We start from the raw sequence: 9,197 nt of genomic DNA on the forward strand, positions 1-9,197 counted from the left end.
TTTATAGAGGATATATAAAGCTTTAGAATCACTTATTCTTAAAAAGGATTTGCTTTAAAAAGTGACTTACAGATTTTATCTGTTTTGAATTGTTCCGAGATGTTATTTGCTTAATGATGCAATCGATTTTTAGAGTAAACGAATATATATATATATATTTTTTTTAGAACGTGGTTATATAAAGGTAAACATTCGAAAGTGTGCGGTTCAAGATCCTTAAATATCTATGATTTGTCATTACAGTTTTATAATACGCAGCTGGTAATAGCGTTTTGAATTAACGTACATTGGTTTTTAGAGCTCCTTGCATTTTTAGTCTCAAAAGGTATTTCTCTACTTCTTTGCATATTTCTATTACGTCTCCTCTTCAAAAGATTTTTAGGTATGTCCGACACTGTTTCAAGAATGTCGCCTCTTCTGGCATCCATCTCTTGGACTTTGGACACCTAACTTGATGAGGCGGAAATGCTTTGAATATCATAGCACAGTGTTTTCTCTTAACCATATAACATCCAAAGTTCTATTAAAACACTCGGGATCAAAATCCTTGAATGCTCCTTTAGAGTAAAGTTCTTCAACTTTAGGCTCTTAGCAACACATTTGTTCTAGCACCCAAATGCAACACAAGATGTGATTTGTAATTTCCCTTCACAACATAGCTATGAATAACTTAGGAATACATAAAACGGCTTCCGACAGCTGAAGGGTGAGTCTCCTTTTTATTATATAGGTTGTCCATCCAGTTATTGTCTAGGCCGGTGCTAATATCATCGTAAAGCAATATCATTGTGAGCAATATGATGGTGTGTAATTTCATTGCAATACAATATTATCGTTAAGCTCCAACGCCACCGCGTTTTTAAGTAGCAAGGCACCCTTTTAACATCATATAATATTCCCTGGCCACCAGGCTGTGTAGGTGAACTGCTGGATCCCAAGGCAAGTTGAATATATCCACCGCTGCTTCCCTGAGCATCAAGGTACCCTTCTAATATCCCAAAATCCAAAAAACAACCCAACCCACAGTTTGTACAGGTGAAGTGCTGGGCCCCGAGGCAGTTTAAATTCCCCCCCCCCACCACGTTTCTAAGCAACAAGGAACCTTTCTAACATCCTATAATATACTTTTGACCATAGGTTGTTTTGGTGAACTGCTGAGATGCCAGACCATTTGAATTTATCTGCCGCCGCTTCGCTGAATATGAAGGTACCCTTCTAATATCCTGAAATACACCCCAGCCCACAGGTCGTACAAGTGAAGTTGAGGCCCCCATGGTAACTTAAACTCCACCGCCGCCGTGTTTTTAAGCACCAAGGAACCCTTCTAACATGCTATGATATACCCTGGCCCACATGTTGTTTAGAAAAATGCTGTACCCCGAAGCAAGTTGAATTTATCTGCCACCGCTTCCCTGGGCATCAAGGTACTTTTCTTATATGCTAAAAAACACCCCGATCCACAGGTTGTACAGGTGAAGTGCTCGGGCCCGAGGCAGTTTAAACTCCACCGCCGCAACCTTCAATTCAGGGACATATTCTTGCACTCTGCTGCCGATAGAACCCATTCTCTATTTTATCATGATTTCATGATTTGACATCCAAATAAAGGAATGCATCAAACGCCTGTAAAACAGAACTTACATTTGAAATCATGGGGAATAGCGAAGAAGATAAAAAAGGATTTATTTAGGTTTTCAAAATTTTAAAAGCTAATTAATAATAAGAATTAGCAGGTTTATGATCCATATACATAATGAGAATAATCAATAAGTTTATCTGTATTTAACATTAATAGAGGGATAGTCTATTGTTTCTTTTGTCCTTTAAGAATTTCTTCATTCAATGAAGCTAGCAGAGTGATGGAAGGGCACCCAAAAAGATCCGTCCCAACTCCCGTGAAACCTTCTCCTAAAAAGAACAAAATACAAGTAATATAGTTTGGAATCAAGTCAAAAATGGCTGATGAATTAAAGGTATACTGTCTTAACATTAGACAACAAAATTATACGAGAATGCACATTCTTTTTATAAATCCTACTCCAAGAGGACCCACAGATTGAAGTGTTTGAATGTCATCCCACTCAATAAATTTTATCAATTCATCCCTCTTAATAAGCTTACAGAGTTGAGAAGAACCTCAGTTGCTCCTTCCAGACTTCTCTAATTTGATTTTGAACACCACTCTCGTTGGTGATGAGTGATGACGTCTAAAAATGACGTAATTTATTTCATAATCTTTACGATATGAAAATGTTGCTGAAATGAAGCGTGCTGAAAGGAATAATTGCTCAAATGAATGTTGCTAAGATGGCCCTCGTTTAAATAGATGCACGCCGTATCTCTAATCACTATAGCCACAGGCCAGTCCATATTTATATTTATGTAATAATATTAACATTAATTTTTAAATCCAAAGTATTCCATTGTAAGACTGTGAGCTCACTCCCGTGTTTAAAAATTATTATCATTTATTAATGTTTTTATGTAAGACTACCAAAGAGTTTACATTGTTTTTATTAAAACATTAAGCATGAACATATCAAACGGATTTGTCATGGACACCCCATGGGCTGATGTGTATTATAGCATGTTGTAAGGCTTCCTTTTTGTTAAGAAAAGCAGCAACAGTGGAACTTAAACTGCATTGGGGCCAGCAAGTCGACTGTACAAGTTGTGGACGGGCTGTATTTTGGGATATTAGAAGGGTACTTTGATACTCAGGGAAGTGGCTGCCGATAAATTCAACTTGCTTTGGGTCCCTGTAGTTCACCAACACAACTTGTGGGCTAGATTATATTAGAATATGTTGGAAAAGTTCCTTGATGCAAGAAACGCGGCGGCGGTAGAATTTAAACTGACTCGGAGCCCAGCACTTCACCTGTACAACCTGTAGGCCGGGGTGTATTTTCGAATATTACAAGGGTACCTTAATGCTCATAAAAGAGGCGGCGGATAAATTCAACTTTCCTCGGGGCCCAGGAGTTCACCTAAACCACAGAGTGTATTATAGATTAGAAGGGTTCCATCCTGGCACGTTTCCTCATCATTCAATAGTTCTATCGTCTGATTGTAATATAAATGGTAACGAAATTGTACACGATAATATTGTCTTGCAATGAAGTTACTCATAATCTTATTGCTCACAATGATATTATCCACAACATTTTTGTCTCACAATGATAATGTACATATATAACAATATTACCAAGCAACGATTTTAACACACAACGATATTACCCGAACGTTTTTGTCCGCAACCTTTATACCACAATAATTTTACCGGACACAATTCAAGGGAGTAAGTATATGGGCCTATAGAAATAAAGAAGGGAATTATGTTATGTTATAGCATGTAGAAAAATATTTTCTTTTGTGTAATCAGTGGATACTTTATACAACGCTATTGTATATGTTGTTAAGTGTATATTATTTCGATAACAAACATTTATTTTATCAAATATAGGTCCACAATATACAAAGAATAGATGTATTTATACATACATTATAGCCAATCTTTGTACAAGTGAACATATATATCACATTTCTTCTGCGTCCCACGTCAATATCTACATAAACCAATTTAAAAGGCATTGTTATGTAATGCTATGAATAATAGATATCTAAAAAGTAAACCGATTGAAAATGACAATGAGTAGATTAGTGACAACAAAAAAAAACAAATTTACTTCACTCATACCATTAGTAAAAATTTTCATTATTCTTAAAAATTGAAATAAGAATCAACCAAGCTTATGTCCAACATTGATTCAAAAACTCTTTTCAAAAATCATTTAACTTCCTCCTTTAAAAAATGGCTCTGTTTCAGAATCGCTACCTCATAATTTATGATAATAAGTCGAATCATCAAGATGAAAGTATTAATTGAAAATTACGTAGCAAGAAACTAGAAACGTCTGTACACATTCTCTACGAACCTTCCTTGGGGTTTTAAAGTCATCATCAGGAAAATACGGAAATAATTTGTTGAAGTAGGGAAGCAGGAAACCCATTCTTGCAAAATTCATTTGGAATGTGTCTTTGATAAATTAGTCTTTGTTTTGGAAAATTTCTTCGACAATGGTCGTTAACTCGGACATTTAAATACCTTTAAGATATTTTATTGTAATTACCAAAGAGGAAAAATGTTGCACAATCAATCTTGTTTAATTTTGTGTATCCTTTCTATTAGGTATGATTAAATCTAAAATTATATAAATGGATTTTTAGTGTCGTTTTGACTTGTTTTTCTATTTTGTTCTTTACCTATGTCAGATGTGTTTAGTGATTGTACTTTATTAAGTTAAATTTTTGTTTGTTTTTGTCCCTATTCAAAATAAAGATATACCTAATAGGTTTATTAATAAATCACAAAAATTATCGAAATGAGAAAGCCTTTCGAATATAAATGTATTATGGCATTGAATTTTGTATTGAAAATTTACTAATCTGTTGGTACTCGTATTTTAACATATGAGTTTAATCTAGTGCTGGGTCGACTTGACTTAAGTGATCAGTCAATTATGAAATTCGGAAAAAACCCAGTCGACTTAACATTTTACAAAGTCGGTTTTTTGTATCACTAAACCTCATCAAATGCTGAGTGCCATTGCACTGTCCTTAAGTGATCTTCCAATCAATAAAAATTTATAATGATGTTCCTTATACAGGTTATACATGTACTATGGTTTTGTAACATGTAAATAAATCTTGAAGTTACTAAACAATATTAGCTCATTAGTATAGAGAAAGCCAAAAAAAAAAAAAACCTAAAAATTTGCCAAAATAGTGCATGACAAGTAGGTAAGCAAAATACACTTAGGGGCGTCCGCAGGATTATATATTTTTTTTGGGACAGCTAATTTTTTGGATTTTTAAAAAAAATTTCTGAAACAAAATTTAAAAATTTTAATTTTTCTGACAAAAATCCATCAAAAAATAATTTTTTGGATTTTTTTAAAGAAATCTACAACTATTCACAAAAAAATCAATTTAATTGAATTAATTGATAGCAATTGTTCACAGCTTAAAAACAGCTAATTATCAACTTTAGCTGATAAGGAGAAAAGAAACAAAAATATCGACAGCTGACATCAAAACACTGTGATAAATTAATAAATGAGGAGCGATCATACGCTATTCAATTGTCTTTCTATTCTAATTTATCGACTCAACTAATCAGTTCGACTCAAGTCAAGTCGACACAATACTAGTTTCATCCATTCCATGACTGATTGTGTAACTCAGTACGCTTGTATATAAAATCAATTTTTCCTCATTAAATTATTGTAATTATCATTAATCCACCCCAGCCCCTCAAATAATTGACCCACTATCCAATTCTTTGTTACATATTTATGCGATATACATAGTGTATAAGTTGAAGTTACATAAAATATGATCGAGAAAGAATGCAATATGTTTTGTGAACAGGGTTTTTTATTTTCCAATGCTGTTATTATTATTATTTTATTCTTGAAGAAAGAATTAGTTTAATGATATTTTTTGCTACTTCTACTTATTGTCATTAAAGACAGAGAGTAACAATTTGGGGTTGTTAGCTGTCATTGTTTGTGTTTTTTTCTTCTTCTAATTAATGTTACGAACGTTTATTGGCTGAATTATAGCTAGCAGTTGCTTAACTGTGACCATCTCCCAACAATAATTGAATAATAACTATATATTTGATAAGAATTGGTTAACTACAAAATAATTTTATGTCCTTTCATGTCCCTTATTGGAGAAAAAATTGCAAGATACATACATTAAACGTCAAAACGTGCTGACGAAAGGGTGTAGATACACGATGATTCAGGCTATGGTATTTATATTATCACATTATCCTTATATTATCTTTAATCTTCTAATAAAGCTAAACTATAAGTTTCATAGAAACGCTTGAAGCTTGATAAACTAATAAAGTTTGTTTTGGATGAAGTGCCAGTCTGTCAATGTTTATGAGGCTTTTTAATCTATTGTGTGGTTGTTTTTCTGGTATTGATATGAATGCCATAAACAGAAATAATCAGTGGAGAATAGTTTTGAGCTTTCAGAATAGGAGTCGGTATAAATTTTTTTAGATATGGACATGTTACACCAGATTGATGTTCTTTTGTAAAAGGAAAACCATTGTTACTCGAAAAGAATTTACCACATCAGAATAACATTTCTGAATTTGGCACACACACATACCCAAAAAAAAAAAAAATAATAATAATAACAATTCCATTTTAATTAGTAGTTTGTGGGGGAGAAAATCTTTCTCGAATACTCTTTCGTTTTTTAACTATCAATGAACTCCTTTACACTAGCAATTTTCTTCAATATCTTATCTTCTGAAATCTTCCCGATGAAGTTATTTTATTCAGGAAGAAACAGCTCTTCTACATGTCATCAGTTCAACTAAAAATAGATTTTTAAGTTGAGTACAAATCGGAAAAGGTTGTCCAAAAATTTAAACGATTGATTTATGTCCAATGAAAGTGTAGGAGTTAAATTACGACGATGTCGATTTTCTATTCTACGCCGAGTCCAACCAGAACTTAGCCTTATAATTATACATAGAATTCTGAATGTTACTCTTCGTTATTAATGCGTTTATGATTACTTTGTACATAGATGTTCTATATTCACGAATAAAGGAATAATGATAACAATTTTGTTTGTCTACAAATCCTTGAATGTGTTTAAAACTCCTAAAGTGCATTTTACTCTGACATTATATGTCAACCACATTTAATTAATTATGAATATATTGTTGGTTTGTTTTTAATTTACTTATCGATTATATAAGATAAAATGTAATTTACAGCCAATGAAACGTTCAAATTCTTAATCAATGCATATATCTTCACATCTAAGTACTTTTTTCACTTTGCAAAAAGAGACATTGGATTGTATATAAATACTTATCAAGGTGTATTCATTATATTTCTTGTTCAATCATTCAAATTAGACAGATTTAATAAATTAATTCTAAGTTTTGGATAAATATAGCAATTGAGCTGTAGAAATAGTGTAAAAATATTTAGGTGATGGTCTACAGTTTTTGAGAATCTAGCTTCTTTGCATTACTATATTTTATCATCTTGGAGCACAAATTACTAGGAATTATAAAAGCAAAAGTTTGAACTTTACATGAGTGTTCACGTAGATATATACATATTAGAAAATTACACATCATGTTTAATGCTTTTAAAAAAAACTGGTAAAGACTTCCTTTACGACAGAATATCCATTTGTTGGATTGAACAGGAAATAGTTCATATGTTAATCCCATCTACAATTATTAATAAAGCAAAGTTAGCCTTTTGGTCTGTTCGAATGTCTCAAAATATAAAATAAGTTACCGAGTGCATATAGTTTACATGAGGTATATCATAAACAATTTTTGATCTAAGAAATAACAAGGTAGTCGTATTAATGAAATATTGCAGGTGTGTGCAGATTGCATAGAACATGTAAAATAAAGGGTGCACTTTATATTGTGATACCTGATGTAAATCATATAAATATTTTTTATAAAAGAAATAATAATGTAGTCGTATGAATGAAGTATTGTAGGCGTCTGCATGTATACAAATAAGACTGTTTCTTTTTGTTATTGGTCTCTTATATCAGTATTTCATAACTCATGTGCATTTTCAGTATATGTTCATTTTTTTAAGGCTCATAATCATTTATATTATAAAATAAATTATGTAGGTAGAGGAAATGAGCTATGTAGCATAAATAAACATTTATGTTTAAAATTATTCCCCTCGAGAAGACCCATTGAGTACGTGCTGATACACAGCAATAAAAAATTCGAGCAATTAATAAAACATTAAAAAAATTAGGACAATTAATTCCCAAAAATTTATAGAGACCTAATAATTCTTTTCAATGTGTTAAAATGTCTTGCTGATATTTTCTGGTAGTATCGTACCAAATCCGCTCCATATTGCCATTCATTACTTCACACATTTGGAATTATCAATGAAACTGGATAACTTGTTCGAAATAAGGGCTTCATCATTCGACAAAGCAAAATCAGATACTTTAATATTATCAGAGGAAGTCCTACTATTTGATACTCCAAACAATATCATGACTTTTGTTAAATTAGATTCTACGTTTTCTTCCCCGTTGACATTCAATGATATGGCTCCTTTTAAAATCCAAACCTAAAGACAATCAACAAAGGCATGAATGGTAGAATTAAAAGTTGTATGGAGCGTCGTAAAAGATAAGATTTGCCGATATTTGAAGTTGTGATGTGAACCCCTTGTCATCGTAAATGTGGTTTGGCGAGCATTGAATTAGGTAAGTCTAAAAGATTCATATAATAGTCGATAGTTTAGTGTATTTAGAAACTACAAAGGTTCTTCTTCTTTCCTTCCTTCTTCCCCTCCTCTTATTTTGAATATTATGTGTATATTTAAAGTACTGTTTTAAACTTCAATATTAATAGTATAAATAACTGTAACCCTCATATATTTATCAGAGTAGTGTCATGTAACAATGATGTCTATAATGTACACGTGAGTGTCCCAATGAAAAATGGAAATTAAAGTTGGGTTCACTGAAATGCTTACACACAATTTACTACGCATATCTTCCTCGTTGCTCTTCTTATTATTATCCTTATGTTCTAACTGAGTTTGGGATCAGCCCTGCCCTAGGACTGATTGCCTCATCTGTCCCCACATTAAGTTTTTTTTTCCAGTCCAATCTATTTTACCATTCAAACCGATACTTTGGTTTTTCAGTCCTAGTTATCTTTATAGCTAGGATTGAATAATATAAAAACGAAGAAAATAATTACTTATAGCTAGAACGTATAATTATAGGTTCTAGCCACAGTTTTGGCTTTTTGCTAGAAATTGTTTTGGTCAGGATGAAAAAAATATAAGCGAAAATAGGGGTTAAACTTTTTTATTGTAAGATTGATTTACTTAAAATAAAGGTCATTTCAGAAACTAAAGTTGCATAAAGAGTATAAAAGTTGAAAAATTTAAGTTTTTTTCCAAAAGGTTTAATTTTTTGTGCATAGGTTTGGACTTTTTTCGAAAAAATTTTATATTTGGGATTGTTTTTCAAATTATTTTTCATTGCAAATTTTCTTGGTCGCTTTCGATACATTTTCCCCTTTCAGATAGTAAAAATGTAAAATATGGCGAATTTCTTCCTTATTTTATACTTACATTATAGAAAACTAT

Source organism: Lepeophtheirus salmonis, chromosome 13 (assembly GCF_016086655.4).
Source record: "Lepeophtheirus salmonis chromosome 13, UVic_Lsal_1.4, whole genome shotgun sequence".
NCBI classification, from domain to species: domain Eukaryota; kingdom Metazoa; phylum Arthropoda; class Copepoda; order Siphonostomatoida; family Caligidae; genus Lepeophtheirus; species Lepeophtheirus salmonis.